The 20581-nt window shown below is 44.5% G+C and overlaps 1 protein-coding gene across 3 annotated transcripts in view; it reads left to right on the forward strand.

The window, feature by feature from the left end:
* Positions 1 to 3801: 3801 nt before the first annotated feature.
* Positions 3802 to 20581, forward strand: part of CUNH9orf3 (chromosome unknown C9orf3 homolog) — a 326108-nt gene continuing 309328 nt past the window's right edge. For all 3 annotated transcript variants that reach the window (XM_019554787.1, XM_019554789.1, XM_019554788.1), the window contains exon 1: positions 3802 to 3860. The gene's annotated coding sequence lies outside the window, so the exon portion shown is untranslated. The remainder of the gene's footprint in view (positions 3861 to 20581) is intronic.

Here is a 20581-nt window from a genome sequence, read left to right on the forward strand (position 1 = left end):
CACAGGTAATTAGGTATTTTTTCTTTGATAGATTTTTTGGTGTGCATTTATTCTGGTAAGCAGCTGTTGTTTGGTTTCTCCTACATGTTTTCCATCAGGGCATTTAGTGCATTGGATGAGATATGTTACGTTTCTGGAAGTGCAGGTGTACAATCCAGAAATGGTGATGGTTCTGTAGTGTGGTATAGTTATTGTGGGAATGTTGATGTGTTGGGAGTAGTGGAGATATGTTGGCAGGTTTTATATTTCTTGTCCCAGCATGGTCTGGATCCATTCTGTGTACTTTGGGACATAGGACATTTGCTTCTGGTGATGAGGTTGGTGAGGTTTGGTGCTTGTTTAAAGGGTAGGATGGGTGGTTTTGGATGGGGTCTAATTGTCTGAGGATTTCCCATATAGGTTCCAGGGAAGGATGGTAAGTCATAACTAACAGTGTGTGATTCATGGGGTTGTTCTTTTTGTACTGCAGCAATTCTTCATGTGGTATCCAGGTGGCTTTTTCAAAAGTGCAATCTATCTCTCTGGAGGAGTGTGCTTGTTGAGTGAAAGCCTTTTTGAGATTTGTGAGGTGATGATTGCGGATGTTGTCCTTAGTGCAAATTTGATGGTATTGGAGGACTTGGCTGTATATTACAGCTTTTTTGGTTTGTATTTTACCATTCTGGATATTGATCATAGTGTCTAAAAATGAAATATTGGTGCTGGAATATTCAAGAGACAGTCTGATGGAGGGGTGATGATTACTGAATTTGTGATGGAAATCAATCAGAGGTTGCAGGTTTTCAGTGGAGATGGAGATGTCATCTATATATCTTAGGCATAGCATGGGTATGGTGCAGTTCTTGAAGAATTCTTCTTCCAGGTGGCCTATAAAAAGGTTGGCATATTGTGGGGCCATTTTGGTGCCCATAGCTGTGCCCATGATCTTGCAGAAGTGTTGGTTATTGAAAGCGAAGTTATTGTGTGAGAGGATGAAGTGTATAAGTTCAGTAATATCTTTATTTCTGTACTTTGAGTTGTAATCTTGCTCTTGAAGATATGTAAAGCATACTTGGATGCCATCCTGGTGTGGGATGTTGGTCTATAAGCTGGTAACATCCATGATGGCTGGGAGGTATTGCTGGGAAGGTGGTCTAGTTTTTGTAAAGTCTGTTGTGTCTTGGACAAAACTCGTTCTTTGAGTTACAAGAGGTTTTAGTGAAACCTGATATTTCCTTAGTTAGGGTTCCACGGTTGGATATTATAGGTCTGCCAGGGTTGCCTTGTTTGTGGATTTTAGGGAGCATATAAAAAATCCCTGGGTTGGCTAGTTAGGGGATCAAGTTCTATAGTTTTTCTTGTAGTTCAGATGGAAATGATTTTGATAGTGGTTTTGAGTTTCAAGGTGAAAAGGGAGTTGGATCTTCCTCTAGTTTTTCATAGTAGGTGGTGTTAGAGAGTTGTCTGTTGGCTTCTTTTACGTAGTTTTCATGGTTAAGGATAAATATAGCTTCTCCTTTATCTGCTGGTTTTATTAACATTTGGTAGTTGGATATTAGAGATTCTATGGCCCTTCTATCTGAGAGGCAGAGGTTATTATGGTGGTGTTTGTTGTTAATTATTTCATTGTTCATTCTTCCCCTGAAGCAGTCAATATAATGGCCAAGGTTTGACTTCTGTCCATCGTAAGGTATCCAATCTGATTTTTTGTTTTTTGGGTGTTAATCTTTTTCTCAATGTTATCAAAGGATGAAATATTGTTGGAAATGGATTCATTTTGGTTGTGGAAATATTTCTTGAGATGGAGGCATCAGGAAAATTCTTCTACTTCTCCACATTGTGGTATATTATTACGGTATTAGTTGGGTATTTTTCTGAACCTTTTTTAAAGAACTTTAGAGAGGACAGATTTTTCAGCTTTGGTGTGTGTATGGAGAGTCTGATAATATTTGAGGGTTATCTGGTTCTTTCAGTTTCACCAAGTACGAGGTTGGAATATTGTAAGGTATTGGTGGTGGTTCTCTGATGGTTGTTTTGTGGCTGGAAAAGTTGTTCCAACATGGCTACACCCAACACCCCCTTGCCAGCTCAACCTTTTTGGCTGGTGGACAGTCTGCAGGCCAGATTTGGCTGGTGATCCCGATCTGATGCCTGGGACAGTTGTACTGGGGATTGGGGTAAGGGGGGTGAACAACCTGACTCCACAGCAGGGAGGGAGCATGGCCTGGCCCCAATCCAGCTGTGGGAGGGAAGAGGGTGTGGCTTAGCCCCAACCTACTACTTGGGATCTAGGGTTTGAGAATTTGGCAGTGGGGGAGGGTGGCAGTATTAACTGCTACCACTCCACTGTTGCCAAATTTCCCAACCTGTGGGGAGACTCATGGACTGCATACCATGGCTCCACGGGCCACAGGTTGAGCACCCTTGTGTTAAACTACCCTCTTCCCTACTAATGTGGCTACTAAAAACCTAAATAAAAAACCCATTTATTTACCCGTTAACATGACTGTATTCTGAATCCTTTCCTTGCATAGTGTCTCTCTTTGTACAAGGTGATCATTTTCAGTGGGGAAAAACTATGATGTGACCTTTTTCTTCAAGATACTAATGTGTTAACGGCTGTTGAATCACATATACCATATTAATATTCATGTTAATAAAATGATCTTCTAACTTGTAAGGTGTTTTAATAGAAATCGTTACTAGGGATAGTTCTGGCTACAGAGACCATTACTTACTTTTGAAGGAAATGGAAAAACTACCTGGCGTGTGAGTTATTCTGTAATGCTAGAACATTCAAAACATTGGAGACCTGATTTTGATGGGCCTCTTGTCAGTACTGTATTTAAAACGACTACAAATGATGCATAGAAAGTGGAGAACAAAGCTTGTTTTGAAGACAAAGCACTGTGCAGTTTTATTCTTGGTACATCATTAATGTATATCACCTTGGATTGTTCTTGGCTGGAATGCAACCAATCCAGGTACAGACAGGTGCCAAATGAGGTTTCCTGCAGCTTTTTTATATATATAAAAATATGTTGTGGGCCCAGGTTATTCTGGTGGAATAGTAGAAGCCCACTTGTTCTCTATTTTAATGGTTCCATTACTGGATTCATAGCCAAACTTTGGTAGGATCACACACACCAGATGGTATATCTAAATTAGGAGCAGAGTTACGCTGGGAGGCATTTGGCCCAAAATGAAGGCACAGAAACTGAAACGGTTCCTCTGTTAATATCAGTGGAAACTGAGGGGCAATTGGGACAATCCCCAGAAGTAGCTGGAGTGTTTTGGAGCTGCTGAGCCAATGTGAAGTGGGACCCAGATGTCACTGTGACTGGAAAGGGAGCAGTTTCACTTGTGCTGTACCTAGGCAATGCAGTGTGCGAGGGGCACTTCTGCTTGACTGGATTCAACACTATCCAAGGAGGGTGGGGGTATCAGATTTTGCCCTGTCCGTTTTTTGGCAGGCTCCCTCCAACACATCCGCTTGTTCTCCCTTTAGGCACTGGAGGGGGCAGGAGCTGTGCAGACGGTCTGAGCTAGGAGAGCGCCAGGCAAGAGGGCCTGGGTCACTAGTGGCAGTAGGACTTGTCTGGCACCTACAGGGATCCACAGGACCCGGATGAGGCCATAAGACACCAAAGCCTGGAGACCCAGGCTGTGACCCTCCCGCCCCAGACCCTGACTCCTCCCACGACTTCTGGCCTTACCCCGCCCACCCAGGGTAGTGCCCTAGGCCGCCGGGGGGTGGGGCTCGAGGGAAGGGGTGTGGCCAATCTCATGGGCGGGGCTGTCGGGAAACCACGCGGGGGGAGTGGTGACGTCATGAGGAGGCGCCGGCGCGACGGGCTGGGCTGAAGCCGCGAGCGTGTCAGGTGAGCGAGTGCCGGCTGCCCCGCGGGGACGGAAGGGGGGGAGGCGGTGTCACTACTTCGCCCCGTCCCGTCCCGTCCCGTCCCGGCAGCGCTCGGGGCTCAGTCAGTGCCGGTGGCGGGGCGGGTCTGTGCTGTGGCGGACCCTGCCTGCAGCTGGTCTCGCCTCTCGCAGGTGTCCCGGAGCCTCAGGGCACTGGAGCTCTGCTGGCATTTGGGACCCCGGCTGGTGGCCGCGGGTGCCAGTCTGCTGAGACCGAAAGCAGGTGGCTGGTTTACACCAGGGGTGAGGATTTTTCCTGGGGTCCTACGGACACCTCGTCCCCCTTTTGAGCAGGACAAATGGATGCTTTGCCCCCGGGCAGCGGAGACGAATGCGAGTTTGGATTTGGACAGGATGGTCCTGCCTGAGGCAGGGCTTGGACTCAGTGACTCTTGGGGCTCCCTTCCAGCCCGACTCCTCCAGGAGTCTTTGGTTCCAGCTGCCCACAGAAACCGTTGTCTCGGCCTGTTCCAAAGCACCTAAAAACCCAAGGCAGTCAGGCCCAGGTGTAAACTGGCCATCTGTGTTCAGTCTAAATCAGGGGTGTCAAACTTGGCCGGTGTCGCAGGGCTGAGCCACGTGCTGGACTGGGACAGCTCCCCATGGTGCTGAGTTCAGCCGGAGTGCCACATGCAGCACAGGGCAGCCCTGGGGCTGGTGGCATGTACAGTCGCACAGGGGCTGGATCCAACAATGTAGGCAGTACAGGGCATCAGTTCAGGGAGGTGCATGCAGCCCGGGACTTCCTGTGCTGCTTGCAATGCTGGTTCTAGCCCACACTTTGCAGGCAGCGCTTGCCCTGTGCCAGCCCTGCATACCATGTGCACAGTGAGTCTCAGGGCTGGCATGTGTTGCATGCTGGGCTAGACTGGCTACTTGTGTGGCATGCAGTACAGGGAGCTGGCACAGGGAGTGTGCTGTGTGGCTTCCAGCTTGGCTCAATACACACTGGTCTCGGAGCCAGTACACAGGTCCAGTGCCATGGGGCACCACATGCAGTACATGTCCCCAACCAAACTGCTGTGCTTTCATGGCCATGCAGTGCTGGGTCCAGCCCATGCACTGCGTGCAGTGCTCATTGCTCAGACTAGTACATGGGGTTGGTCCAGCAACCTGTGGGCTGGATCATACAGCTCTGTGGGCCGGATCAGGCCTGCAGGCCATATATTTGGCAACGTTGGTCTGAATGAATGGATTAGTGAAGCTGAAGCTATAGCTCCCTGGTTTTTCTGATCAGTGTCTACAGGTAACCTCTGGAGGTGAGTCATAACTCAAGTTGTTCTCAAGTGATGTTCTCATCTAAAGCTCCCAAAATGATTTACAAAAAGGAGTAAGAGTCATTATCTTGATTCTGTAGATGAAGAAATGGGCTAAGTGGTTAAGTGATTTTTTCCAGTGTCTCAGACTTTGTTACTGTCAGAGTGGAGCACTTGGCTCCTGGATCATTTCTACAAGGACTGGTAGAGAAATGCTGTTTCCCTAGCATGGGTGTTGTTTAGGGAAATTCTGATTAGGGAAAAATTCTGTAGCTCTTTTATTAAGTAGATGAAACTTTCAAGCCCTTATAGATTTTGCTGTTAGACGGTGAGTGAAATGGTTTTTATGTGGGAGCAGAAGAAAAGCCCTCACTTGCCCAATTACCTGTCTCTCTTGAGAAAATTCAAACCTCCTTGCACTGTGCATATTGAGTGGAAATAACAAGGCTAATTGCACACATCTGTAATAACATTGTGTTAGAGACCGCGGTTTCCTATCACACAAAAATAGCAAAATAAAATCTTGAGGCATATAAAGATGCAATATCTATAAATATAGCCATGTTAGATGGGGACTCATAAAATTTTATATTGCATGTAGCAGTTAGAGACGGATATGACAGCCAGGAGGACACTGCCATTTATGTGCTATGTTCATAAGAAGAATATTGTGTCAAAGGCAGGCTGCTGAAAATGAGGGGGTTGCTGGGATTTCTGTCAAGGTTCTCTCCCTGGTCTGTTTCCTGGATCCTAGAATAGGGCTTTTAAAAACTTTTATACTTTGCGGGGTTTGTGGGGGGAGAAGAGGAGGAGTGTCGAGAATGATTTGTGTTACTTTGCTTCTCTGTCAGACTCCTTTTGGTTTGTGACCTGACTGAACAAGAAATAAGCTATTTGCCTTGAATTGGTAAGAAGGACCCTTTCATTGGCGGGATTACAAATTGATTAAATACTGTTAAAAGTATCAGCCTGTTAGTCTTTCAAGTTACCATGAGGTTGCAAATTGTCATCAACATAGGACTCCTGAACTGTCGGGAATACTAGTGTTACTCTATCTTTTTGGCTAAGGGCAAACATAGCAGATGATTTTTTTTATTAGTTTGATATCAGATGTATTCTTTATTTGGGACCTACATGTTTAACAGGTTTTTGGAACAGGAAGGTGCAATAGGAGCCTTGTTTTGCACATCAGTGTGATGTCGGAGTACTTCTGGGAATTATGAATGTTTCCCTGTTAACAGGATGACCAAAAGCTTTCGATGTGATGCAGCGATGAAAACGGCAAATACATTTTTAGGATGCATTGAGTGAGGTGTTTCCAGTACAGACAGAAAAATATTAATGTTGTAGAAGAGTGGTGCTCAACCTTTTGTCCCCAAGGGCCAGCTGAGTGTGATAGGGTGGTCCATGGGCCACCAAGATTGGGGTCCAGCACTGTTGTCCCTCCCTGCCTTGGGGCCCATCACTGCCTCCTCCTGTCCCTGTGGGCCTGACACTGCCTCCTCCCACTCCTGCATGTCAGTATTGGTCTCCAGAGGCCCAGTGCCACCCCTTCCCACCCCAGTGTGTTGGGAGTAGGTCCCAGAGGCATAGGCTGCCCTCTCCTAGCCCCTGTGTGCTAGGATTGGGCCCTGGGACCCAACACCACCTTCACCCGACCTGTACACTGGGATTGGGCAGCCAATTGTGCGTGCAGGGCCTGGGGTTCCCATGGGTCTTGAAATTTGGCAGTGGTAGAGCATTGCCACTGCTCTGCTGCCAAATTTCTGGACCTGTGGGCTGGATCTGGCCCAGGGGCACCCTTGCTTTAGAAGACAGCAGTGAAATCTCTTGTGGAATACTTGGTATAATCCTGGCCATTGTGTGTTTTGGCCATGTTGAATTTACAATGAAAATAAATTTAATGGAAAAGAGGTGTAGGAAAAGGGATTATCAGGGGAATGAAGAACTGATCTTTCCAGAGGAGAAAAAAAGTACTAACTTGTTTAGACTAGCAAAGGAAAGGCTGGTGGGGGATATGATTTCTGTCTCTAAATACATATGGGTGATAAACAGTAAGGAGGGAGAAAGCTAATTGAGCGAAGGATGATCTTGGCTCAAGAAAATATATGGACTGTACCGTGAGAGTGAAGCTTAGAAATGCAGGAATATAAACTTGTGTATTAGAAGGAAGAAAAACAAAGGGATGGGAGAAAAGATGGGAGAAAATACACGTTGTGTAGGTAGGTATTGGTAGTGTTACAGGATTGATTTCATAGCCATAGAGAGTGATTTCATTTGCACTGTGCTTTTGGTCCTTTCTTCACTCTGTTTATTCCTATCACCTCGTTGTAGAAAAGTTGGCATCTTGGGGTGCATTGGACCAAGTAAGTTCAAAATTACCTGTAAGAGATATTATTTCAAGCTTATTGGGGTTCCTTTTAGGATTGTTTTGTGCAGTTGGCTTTTAACAGGTTTTGTAGGTGCCCACACCAACTACAATAAAATCTCATTAATTCAATATCAGATAGTTCAAAGTGTTGGATTCCTGGAAGCTATTTTCACTCTCCGCCAGAAGGATAGGTTTTTGTATGCCTTATCTATACCATACAGATAATTTGAAATACATCTACTTTGAAATTCAAAGCTGTTTTCTGGTTGTTAGGACCAGGAAAAAACCTCATTAATTCGAAACATAGGGAATCAGAAAAATACCGACTTTGAAATACTCTAAATGGGTTCAACATAAACATACCGATACTAATTTGCAGGTATCCAAATTGCTATGGGTACATGCAGACTTAGTTCGTGCTTGTGTAGACCTTATAGTAACTGATAAGAACAAAGTTGAGGGGTTATCCCAGTGACTAATTAAGTAGATTTCATGGGATGTAGCACAAGGAGTTCCTAATATAGACCAGCAGCAATGATCTAGGGGCCCTTTTTCTTTTACTTAGATCAATCTAAGTGTGGAACTGTCCCACTACCATCCCACCAAACCCCTGCAGATTTGGCGTCTACAGTCCTGCCAACCCCTTATCCCACCCTGATCATGCGTGTAGCTGGGACTTCTGCTTCCACCTCCTGCCCCTGCAGAATGCCCTGCGTCCTGGCACTTGCAGTCCTGAGCCTTAGCCACTCTGTGTGCTCCCACCCCTTCGGGCACTCCCAGCTTCCAAGGTGACCAATGGCAGGGAGGTCCCCAGGCCCATTGGGCACTGCCAGAACACACAGACAGTGTTTAGCTAAAAGATTTAAATTAGTATTTGCTAGTTTTTAAAGCTTTAAATATGGAGCATTGTAGTTGATAACAATGATTAGCAAACACACAGCAATTTATTATCTATTTATTTAAGTACGAAACAAGATTTCTAATTTAGCCAAACCCAGGCAGGCTTATTGTGCTATATCTTTCAAATATAAAATAAACCTCTTATCACCAAGGTTGCCTAACATCTAGGTAACTTCTGGTGGCAAGCAGAGAATATGAGGGACACTGAAATTCATTAACCACTTCCTTAGAATAAGATAATAAGCGAATAATTGAAGAAATATGGTATACAACTTTCATGAAAGTTAAACTTAATTCACTGATTTTTGGTTATCAAGAGAATGCATTTTCGTGGACTGAGATACCTGTTTAAATAATATATTTTATATGTAAGAATACAGTTCTTATCCAGTTTATGAGATGCTGACAGAATATAATAGCAACTAGCTTTTTTTTTTTTTTTTTAACTTAAAGATATGGTGTACTTATATGGGAACCTGGTCTTGCAGGGCTTCTCGGCCTCTTGTGGGCTAAGATCAAGTATTATTCTCATTGAAGTCAGTAGGATTGTGCTGGGCTGCAGGCAAACTCAGTGCAGGACTGCAGTCTAAAGACCTATCTCTACTTTAAAATTAAAATTCGGCTTAAAGTAGGCTGTAAATTTTGAGTGCAATAGGTATACCAGCAGAAAAACACATGCCAGCATTCTTCAGCGGGAACAAGGCACCCTTATACCAGATATGAATGTCAACACAAGGGTCCTTGTTGCAGAATAAGAATATCTACACGTCATTATTCTGCAATAACTGTTTCTGAGTAGCTGCTATGGAAGTGTGCAGTCCTGACCCCGCGCTCACCGGCAGGTAACGAGCTGGTGCAGAGTGCAGGGAAAAGCGGCCCCTCCGCTGCCCTGTGGCCAGTGTTTCCTGCTGCAGCCACTCACAGCCTATGCAGGGCTGTCCTGAGCAGGCTCAGGCGGCCCCACACAGGCTGTGAGTGGCTGCAGTGCGGGGCACTGGCCATGGGGCAGGGGAGGGGCCATTTCTCCCCCTGCACTCCACACTAGCTTCTAACCCATCCCTGCTGCCAGCCTGCACCCCACAGGCTCGCCTGTTGGGGCTGTGGCGCAGAAGCTGCAGCCCCCCCACTTGCCATGCTAGGCAGTGTTTGCCACCGCCACCTCTGGGCTGCCCAGCATGCAAGCTCCGGGTGGGCAGCAGCAGCAAACAGTGCCCGGTGCGGCAAGTGTGTTGGGGGGTGGGGGCGCAACTGCTTGTGCCATGGTGCAGCCCCAGCAGGCAAGCCCAGAGCTGCGCAGGGCCCAGGCTGGCAGTGGGGGAGGGGCTGCTTTCCCCCAGGGTCCACTCCTGCCCTCCCCCTCACCCCCCTTATCTGAGTTTCTGGTGCTGGGGCAGCCACATGGTCTCAGGTTGCTGGCGGGGCGGGCGTAGGTGGGCACTGCTGTTGCGGAAGCCCGCTGGGTTTCCCCTGGATCCTACTGCCCTTGGTTCCTGTCATTTTTGACAGAAACCAAGGACAGATCAATATTAATTTTCTAAATTTTTTAGGGGCCCCGCGGGCTGAATATAATGGCCTTGTGGGCCAGATCCGGCGCATGGGCCGTAGTTTGCCCACCTCTGACATAGACGATATTCCAGAAGACAACACCATGGAAACAAAACGTCTCAGAAAAGATGGCAGTAACGTTCCTGTGTGTACTATATAAGGGAATGTGGCAGTATGAGGCATGACAGAATTAGAAAATGGCACTCCCAAATCTGTGAATTTACTTTTCCATACACAGGCAAAACTTAGATATGCAACAGTGGTTTCTGTTTGGTCCAACAAATATCTGTGTTATGGGTTATAGTATTATTGGCTTTTACTTTTAAAATAGTTTTGTACTGTGCAGATTCATTTAGTATGTTTTGTAATTCTATTAAGGAGAATTTAAAAGGGAATAGAATCTTTGGGAGAAAATACAGTGAGTAGTAATCGCTTCTCGGCCTCTTGAAGGCTTGGATCGAAAACATTTAACTTCCAGCTTAACCCAGCTGGCCTATAAAAGTAGTCCAGAGTGGTCTGGTTTGGTTGAAGTAAGCCACTGCTTATACCAAGCATCTATGATTTTCTGTAAGGTGCAAATCTACCCTAACTTATGCATTTTTAAAGTCTTGTGTGGTAAGCAAGAGACGTTTAAACATGGTCTCTTTAATCATTTGGAAAACAACTAGGTTAGTCTTATGTGTTGTAGTACTAAAACAACATAGGGCAAAATCATAATGTGTAACAACTATATGAACAATTAATAGATGGGTGGGGTGAGGGGAGGGTTGTTAAATTTGTGTTCTGAGATACTTGCAGTTATAACGTTTTTTTTAAAAAGGAAAACAAATGAGTAAAAATGCTAAAACCTTTCATTATATCCAGGTAAGTGTCTAACACCAGGTATCATTCTGAGAGTTCCATCAATACAGAATGTGTTGTTTGTGATAGTTTGATGCATCAAAGATAGTGATTTGTACTTTACTGTTCAAAGGCGAGTGGGGAGTATACTGTCTCCATGTATCTACGCCTGGCTTTCACATCTGCATGCTAGGAACTCCCATTGATTTCACCAAAGAGTTTTGATTAGCTGTACCTTAAGTATGTACAACTATGCATACAGTGATGTAAATTTATTCTGTTTTAATCATGTAGTCATGGAAATCACACACACAAGAGTTTAAACATGCGTTTGGGCTTTCTTTGGACTCTAGCACCAGGGTTGAGCTACATTGTCATGCCTCTGTTCCATCCCGACTCCCAGGATTATTTGAATTATGAGGTCTTTATAGAGGTGAAATAAAGCATATAGAAGAATACATACAAATAAGCTTCCCAGACCTACAGCTAGGTTAATTTGTTTTGCTTCTCATCTCTTTCCATTTCCTCCCATCTCTATTTATCTGGTTTATGTCCTCTCAGTTTTTTGTTAAATGTAGCATGAACTGTAGGCAGTAAACTTCAAATAGGTACTTTCCATGGTGTCCCTGCCAGTATAGAAATGATAATGCCAGTTTTAGTAAATTGTGATCTCATGTGGGTTAAGCAAGCTTTGCTGCAATAACTGGATGTATTTATCCCTATTTGCAGTGGTGGCACTATCTTCAATACCAATTGAAAGAGAGGGAGAGAAGGCTGCTTTGTTTTAAGTTTGATGTCAAATACTTCTTCCTGTATCAAGTTTTGTTTCTTCTCCTTTGTCTTACTGCCGCTCCCTCCCTGCCTCAACTTTTGTCATTTCTGTACAAGCTTCTTTATCCTGAGCTGCCTACTTCGTATTTTTTATGCTTCATGTGCAATTTCTGCGCCTCACAAAAATTAGAGTGAAGTGACTGGGGAAAGGAAGAAAGGTAATGAAAGAATGGGGGATAAAAGCAGCAAATAAAATGTCCCACTTAAGGGTAAATGTTATTTTTAATTATTTACTTTAGTCACACAAAATTGTCATGTTCTGTAAGCTAGCAGTGTCTACTGAATCAAGCTAAATAAGGATCTCAGTCATAAATTGGGCTAATTTGCTGTCTTCTCAGCAGGGATCCTGTTTTTTTCTGATTTAAAAAACCCCCCAATTTTTGGATTAAAAAAGGTAATCCAAAATCCACATTTCCTTTGATTAAAATGAAACACCACTAATAGATGTATCTGTTATATCTGGTACTGTCACCTGCCTGTATATATGTATTTCATGAACCACTTCATTGAATTCTCAGCAGGGATCCTGATATATCTATTAGTGGTGTTTCATTTTAATCATGGAAAAATGGGGATTTGGGGTTATTTTTTTATCTGAAAATTGGGGTGTTTGTTTTGTTTTTTTATCAGAGAAATGCAGGATCCCTGATTCTCAGTTCAAATCAGCCATTTGTTGCTAGCACTAGGAATAGGGTGGAAAGCACTGTGGGTTTTGGGAGTTGTGCATGTGCTTAATTGATTTCACAGAGACTCCTATCAAGTGTGCGTCTGAGTTGTTGCAGGTTCTAGGCATAAATTAAGCATTTGAATGGTTAACATGGCTCCTAATATGGTGGCTTGTATGTATATAATCATTTAAGGCACAGATTCTGTTTTCTAGTGTGTCATTGTCTGTGCGCAATATTTTGGATTAGATTATGTTTACCTTTCTGTTAATCATAGCTACCTGAAGATTTAAAGTGTCTTTGATTAAGTTGTAAATTCTGGAGAAATGTGTTACTGATTGATTGATGTATAACTTCCAAAACAAGATCTATTGGGAGTATTCCTTTGTTAATAAATGTACCTAGGAGATGGTTGTGCTTTTGAATTCTGTTAATACTTGCTTTATTAACAATTTTGTATGTAGAAATGTTGCTCTTCTAGTATCCACAATGCTTATTTATTGTGGTGTGATTTCAAATATACAGTGATTTCAAAAATACATTTTGATTTGGAATGATTTGTGTAATCTTTGCTTTTCTATCAGTTAAGATAACATGATTTTAAAAAATCCATGACAGGTGTGACTTGTTAATATGTGTGATGTCAGTTGGTTTAATCCAAAGTGGATTCAGCTTTTCCACATCCGTTTCCCACTCCCGGAAGGGTGCATTAGCTCCTCTGAAGCCTGATCTAAATGAGAAGAAACCATTTCTGGTGCAAGTTAAGTCAGTAACTGCAGAAGAAAACAATAATAAAATATTGCCAAGCTTGAGGCTTACTGTAACATGACATCTGCACATATTTGAAGAGCGTTTCATAAAGACTTCTGAGTTATAGTGGCTAAAATTCATGTAACCCAACCTGTGTAATGAAGACTTAAATTTTATATACTGTAACTTAAATCCTTTTCTTCTGGTAGCATTTTTTTTTAAATTGTGAATGATTGTTTGAAAGCTACCCTTTTTTTTTGGATGGTAAATAAAAGGAAAATTCCTTTAAAAGTATAACTTGTAACTGCTTTGTCAACAGTATCTCACTAGACGCATGAAATGATTACTGACAAAATCCACATAGCTTCTTGGATTTCTGGTTTCCAAAGTGTGTATTTTTGTAGTATAAAAAGGTTTAAAAATGCATCTCGATTTAATGAAAATTTTCTCCAGTCCACATTGCAGATTCTCACAGTGTATGAAATGAATACAGAACTCCCATTCATATCATCAGAATTCTGTATGTAGAATGAATCGGGGAGTGCAGTAAAGATCCCCAATGTGACTTGAAGAGATTTTTGTCTTCTGGATTGGTTCTTGGCATACAGTAAAAAGCTGGGCAATTTCTTGATATATAGGTTATATGTTTCTTTCTTAGTCTTTTGTGGGTACACTGGTTCACTAATGCCTATGTTACAGCTTTTCTTGAAACACTGTAAATGGGTCCACGATCATTCTTGTAACTGTGCACTTAGGACAAGATTTTCAAAACCCGCTGCAGATTTAGCCACATATCCGCTATTAAGTTCAAGGAAGTTATGTGGCTAGAGTTCCTATGGGTTTTGAAAACTCAACCAAGTGATTCATGAAACGCATTTGTTAATTAATTCATTAAGGAATCATAAATGTCAACACAGACAGTATTTGCTTCTGATCATACTAGATAAGAAATCAATGTCTGGGCATCTAACTGGATATCAATAAGTATAACTGTCACCTCAGGGTAGCGACTAGCAAGTAGTAGCAAATTTCCTTAAAGGTGGCTTTCTTCACACATTTCCACAATAATCACAGTAACCTTTTGGGTTGGATGTAAGATCAATATTGCTTCACTAAAATATGTTGAAGATAAACACTGAAAATGGATTAACAACTTCACAAAGTGCCATACTAATCTGAATACTTAAGTGGCCCTCAGCAAGTTAGTATCCAAACACTTATTAATCCCAGTAGTTCAAGCAGAGTCCTAAAAGTAGCAAGTACTTAATGTACAGCAGGGGTGCCAAACTCAAATAATATTCAGATGTTGGAATAGAGAATACATTTTGCATGGATAATACCAAGTTGGGAGGGTTACAAGCACTTCACAGGATTTTATTAGAATTCAAAATGATGATCTTAAACCAAAGAAATGTTTGTAATGAAGCTGAAATTCAGTAAAGAAAGTGAAAAGTACTACACTTAAGAAATCAAATTTACCAGCATCACTGTTGCCAACTCTCATGAGTTTTGGTGGTGGTCTTGAAGACCACCAAAAATCAAGAGTGTGTGTGTGTGTGTGTGTGTGTGTGTAAAATAAATAAAAAAAAAAGAGCTATGTAAGGTAATTATTCTGCTGTACTTAGTACCATTGAGTCCCTCAACTGTTCTCATTTGGGCACCACACTCCAGAAAGATGCAGACAAATTGGAGAGCATCCAAAGGAAAGTAACAAAAATGGCAAGAACTTTAGAAAGCATGATCTATGCGGAAAGGTTGAAGGAACTGGTTTTTCTTAATTTAGAAAAGAGATTGGTGGGGAACGTGATAACAGCCTTCCAATATGTAGAAGGTGGTTGTAAGGAGATAAGTTTTCTTTCATGTCTGCTGAGGGTAGGACAGGAAGAAACTGGCTTTATTTTCAGCAAAGAATGTGTTGGTTGCCTGTTAGCAAACACTTCACATATATAGGTTGTGAAAGCACTGCAACAGGGAGGTTGGGAAATCTCTTTCAACGAAGGCTGCGGTTGGAGTACTGCAGATGTGGACAACATGGAGAGGGTCCAGAGAAGGGCCACTTGCATGATCAGGGGGCAGCAGGGCAGGCCCTACAAGGAGAGGCTACGGGACCTGAACGTGTTCAGCTTCCACAAGAGAAGGCTGAGAGGGGATCTGCTGGCTGTCTATAAACTGGGCAAGGAAGACCAGCAAGCAATGGGAGAGGCCCTGTTCCCCTGAGCACTACTGGGAGTAACAAGGAATAACGGCCATAAGTTGATGGAGAGTAGATTCAGGTTAGATGTCAGGAGGCGCTACTTCACAGTCAGGGCGGCTAGGATCTGGAACCAACTTCCAAGGGAAGTGGTGCTGGCTTCTACCCTGGGGGGCCTTTAAAAGGAGGCTAGATAGACACCTTGCCGGGGTCATATGGCCCCAGCATCCTTTCCTGCCCGTGGCAGGGGGTCGGACTTGATGATCTGCTGAGGTCCTTTCCGACCCTACCTACTATGAAACTATGAAGGTTTGTAGGAACAGGCTTTGGGTATGCTGATCTTGTCAAGTCCAAGAGGATGGACGAGTGACTAAATGACTTCCTTTCGTGTCCCTTCCAGTCCCTCATTTCGAGTCTTTTGTGAATGACATGTAAAGAACCCTCCCAAATCCAATAAAAAAAAATCCTCCTTCAAAAACCATCAGTAAACACCTGCTTCTCCCCAAATATTGCAGCATAGTTCTGTGGGTCAAGTGACTGGGGTAAAAATGTCTAAACGTGGTAAAGAAATAATTCTCTGAAAAGAGTAGCTGGCTCCCATGACCACCAGTTACTGGCGACTAAGTGCAACAACTCTTAAAGAGCTGCTGCTGCCTGGGTTTTCTGACCAGCTGATTTGTGGCCACTGAGCTGGTCAGTGGAGTGGGTCAGCTGCCCCCGGCTGCCCAGTCAGCCATTGCCACTGGTGGTGGCTCACAGGCAGCTTGGTTAGCTGTGGTCACCCAGTGGCAGAGACTGCGTGCCAGCAAGGCTGTTGATGAGCCTATAGCAATGGCAATGGCAATGGCTAATTGGGCAGGGAAGACCACCTTTTGCTGTTCTGGGTGGGTTTAAGAAGGACAAGAGTTGAGCTGGTCAACATGTTGTGGTGCCGTGATAGCTAACTGACAGGCTCCACTCCTGTTCTCCCTGCCCAGGGATCTAAGACAAGCCCCCTTTCATGTCCTGGCTGGTGAGTGTGCCTTTGAGGTGATTTTTGTCCTGCTCCAGCCAAGGGGCTCTGCACAGATATATGCCCCAATAGCTTTCTGTTTTTTCTTGTACCACAAATGAACTTGTGTCCAAATGAATTTTGTAGAGCTATGCATGGATGTGCATCTGAGACATGGGACACCTATCCTGCATTGCTTTTAAGGAGTGAAGTTAAGCACATGTGTCAGTGCTTGCAGGATTGGGCTATAAACCTTTAAAAGGTGCCTAGCTTTAAAAAAAAGGGCCAGAATAGTTTAGTTTATTTAGTTAACTTAGTTGAGAAATGTATAGAAAGTGCAAATGATATGAGGCAAAAAGGATTCCATCTGTTGTGGAGTCCCTGGGACACAACTGCTGTGAGTGTTTTGGAAAACCACAGATAAATATTTCCAGATTATGGAATTTACTGTTTTTCAATTTTTCCCCCTTTAAGGGGAAATAAGGTTATAAAATGTCATGTAAAAAGAACTCCTAAAAACACTTTGGCTGCATCCAGACTAGCATGGCCATGTAGTATGTGGCACATACTGCACATCCCAGGGGAAAATAAATCCTGAAAGAAAAAAAGGCAGGGTGGCGCATCTGGGGGACAGCATGCACTGCCCAATACCAGAGCCTGGCCAGCTGGAGCCACTGTCTGGCTACCAGTCAGGCTCCACATGGCAGGATTGCTGCGGCTGCAGTTCCCCCAGAACCCCAGGTAAGGCTGCTGGGGCAAGCAACTTTAAAACGTAAAAACAGCAAAAATGGAGGGTGTGTTGCACAGGTTTTTCCCAAGAACAAGTAGCAGTAGCACAAGTCCCCAGGGAAACAAATGTCCATGCTTGTGTGGATGTGGCTTTTGTGGGTAAGCAGCTATACACTCAAAGGACACATTTACATGTGCACCTTATTGCACATTAGCTTATTTTAATATGCATTAAAGTGTCACAAATAAAACATGCGCTTTTGCTAATGTGCATTAAAATAGGCTAATGTGTCTTTTTCTAGTGCCTCACAATAGAGGTACTAAATTTAATGTGTATTAGCAAAAGCACATTTATGAACATGTAGACGCACCCAAAGAGTAGAAAATGCCAAAGCAGTATGTATAACTGTACTCCAGACTCCTTTGCTTATGCATTAATATAATTTCTATTTATATCATCAAACTATTCATCTAAACTTTTTTCTACAAGTTTCGATACTCGCTTGTAATCTCTCAGATTTCAAATTCAGTATATTTTGCTGAAGTTTTGTTGTTTGAAGATATCAGCAGTTGAAGGAATTAACAGTCATTTAATGATCACTTATATATATATAGGGGCTTAGTCAGTCTGTCTGTCTATAACACTCTTGGCTTGTGGTGGGCCCTGTGCTGTGTCAAGAGTGACAGGCGGGACGGGGCTCCAGTGGAGTGGGCCAGGCAGATGCAGGGGGGTGGTGTGGGGGGTGGGCACCAGACCAGACATGGAGCAGGCAGGGTGGGGGTGCCCAGCTGGTTAGGGAGTGGTGGCAGTGGGCAATGGTGGTGGCTACCATGTGCAAACGTCCCCCTCCCCCTATTCCCCACTCCCTGCTCTGTTGTTGCCCCCACTCCACCCCTGTTATTTTTCATGGTCAGTTTGCTAGTTAATATTATAAAGTTGCTGCTGTTATGGAGCTGTGTGTAACAGGACAGTGTGTTAGCCCCAGAAGAGCAGTTTAATGAAGGCTGAAGCATATCTGTATAAATGACTGCAAAACAGTTTTGTTATGTTTCTTTTGTTCAGTGAATATCCTGCCAAGATAACTGCTGTTGACTTTTACAAAAATCATACCTACCAAAGGAATTTCTGATGAAGATGGGGCCATGTAAAGCAGCAGATGAGTGCTACATAAATAGATGTCCACATTATACAATTTGTAATACAATGAAAAAGGAGTTCTAGATTTAAACCTGTGTGCTTTTTAAAATCTCTTCCTTTTTAAAGTCTCAGCTTAGATGCAAAATCTGGTAAGATGTGTTCTGCTGCTAATTTACCCAGTTGTGTAAGGATACACTGAAGTAAAAGAATGATTGGTTAGGGGTGAGAGCAGGGAACTGAGTGTGCTTGGGTCCAGTTAACTGACTCTTTTTGCCTTGAAGTGTGATCTTTAGCAGGAGGCTTCATCCCTGTCTCCAGTTTTCTAGCAGAATATTTGGATTTCTAAAAATCTTTTGCCCAACAAAATGTGAAAGCAAGCCTCAAATCACTGCCACATTTTTTTAAATCATAAGACTGCTTTAACTAAACTCTAATATAGTAGGTCCATATTATTTCAGATGATAATGGGAAATTCGGTACTGTTACATTTAATGCTCCTGCATCCAAGGAAATGAAATGAGCAGAGTACTTATAAAATGAGGGGGAAGGACGTATGACTAAGCGTAACAATCATCATACTAAATCCAGTTTAATTTTCATTTTATCTATCTAATATAGTCCAATTTTTTTTCATTTATCTGAGAACTATAATTATTGACAGTAAAGACATTGAATTAAATGAGGAAGAGATCTACAAGAGGGTTTCTGTGTTAAGATTTTTCTACATGAAAATACCGGAGAAAAACTGCTTTACAGTACCTACCTCCAAGACATCTGTGAGACTTATTTAAGATTTCCAGTGTTGTTTCTTTCTCTCCCTCCCCACTCTCCCAGAAATTAAAAATAAAAAAAAAGAATCAGTGTGTTTATTTTGGCTACTTTAATACCAATTGCTTTATGTATAATTTATTTGTATTTTGAGGAGACATGAACAAAAAATATTTTAGAAATGAAGTAAACCAAAAGGCTTAAAGAACAAAAAAAACCCCAAAGAACACCTTTAACACAGATTTATTTCTTGTTTGCACCTTTTGTTCCTACACCAGACGTAACTATGCACCCATATGAGGCCACTTACAATGCTGATGCTGTACATCAGTGGTGAGCAATGTTTTCTGGTGGAAGGTTGGGTAGCCCCGCTCAGGTCTGAGGTGTCAGTGTTAGGACCTGGCCACTGCATCTGCTTCTTTGCACCACGTGACTGCATTGTGACTGGCAAGGGGCCCTGCAGCTTGGCTGCCCAGCTGCTGCATGGCACAGGTGAAGCCCTCTGTCATTGAATGCTGTTAAGGCTCTAGCTCAGAGGTGGGCAATTATTTCAGGCGGAGGGCCACTTACCCAGTTTTGGCAGGCTGTTGAGGGCCGCATGGGTAGCCCAGCCCCTGGTCACCATCTTGGGACCAATGTCCCAATGTCTTGGGACCAATGTCCCAGGGCCAGCACCAGTGGGGCCCAAAGCAGGGCACAGGCTGGCAGGGGTCTGTGGAGCCAGGCTGGGCTGCATCAGCAGGGAGAGGAGGAAGCTGGCCCGGATCCACAGAGCCCTTGCTAGCTAGAACCCTGCACTCCTGCCTCCCTGCTCTGGGCCCCGCTGGCACTGGCTCCAGGACACCAGTGTGGGCCCCGTGTTCCCGCTGGCTCCCACACCTGCTCACTCCCAGTGCCCCCCAGCCCCATGGTACAGGCAGGAGGCAGTGCACAGCCCTGACCCCCTGCTTGCTGGCAGGGAAGAAGCTGGTGCTGAGCACGGGGAAAAGCAGCCCGTTGCCTGCCCCATGGCTGGCAGTCCCTGCTGCAGGTGCTCACAGCCCATGCGGGGCTGTCTGGAGCAGACACAGGCAGCCCCATGTGGGCTGCAAACAGCTACAGCATGGGGCACTGGCCATGGGGCGAGCGTTGGGTGACTTCCCTGCGCTCAGCACCAACTTGTAACCCAGCCCTGCTGCCAGCCTGGGCTCCATGCCAGCTCTGGGCTTGCCCGTTGGCAGCCGTGGCCCCACCTCGTTTGCCGTGCCAGGCATTGTTGGCTGCTGCTGCCCTCCCAGGCACACACTGGGCAGCCCACAAGCGGAGGTGGCAAACACTGCCTGGCATAGCAAGTGGTGGGGGGCCACAGCTGCTGTCGCCACGCGCAACCCCAATGGGCGAGCTGAGAGCCGGCGCGGGGCCCAGGCTGGCAGTCGGGTTAGGTTACAAGGAGGTGCTGAGTGGAGGGTAGGGAGCGGCCCCTCGCTTGCCCCATGGCCAGCGCTCCCTGCTGCAGCTGCTCGCAGACTGTGGGGATGTCTGGAACAGGCACAGGCAGCCCTAAGCAGGCTGCAAGTGTTTGCAGCGCAGGGCGCCAGCCACTGGTTGGGGGAGGAGCTGCTTTCCCCCCTGTGCTCATTTTTTCCCCAGGCTCCTTCCCTGCCTGGGCTCCTTCCCTGCCAAGGGTCCTCCCCTGCCCTCCCCCCCACCCCGCCTGAGGTTTCAGC

The sequence above is a fragment of the Crocodylus porosus genome, unplaced genomic scaffold (genome assembly GCF_001723895.1).
Source record: "Crocodylus porosus isolate Cpor-Errol unplaced genomic scaffold, CroPor_comp1, whole genome shotgun sequence".
In the NCBI taxonomy this organism is placed as follows: domain Eukaryota; kingdom Metazoa; phylum Chordata; order Crocodylia; family Crocodylidae; genus Crocodylus; species Crocodylus porosus.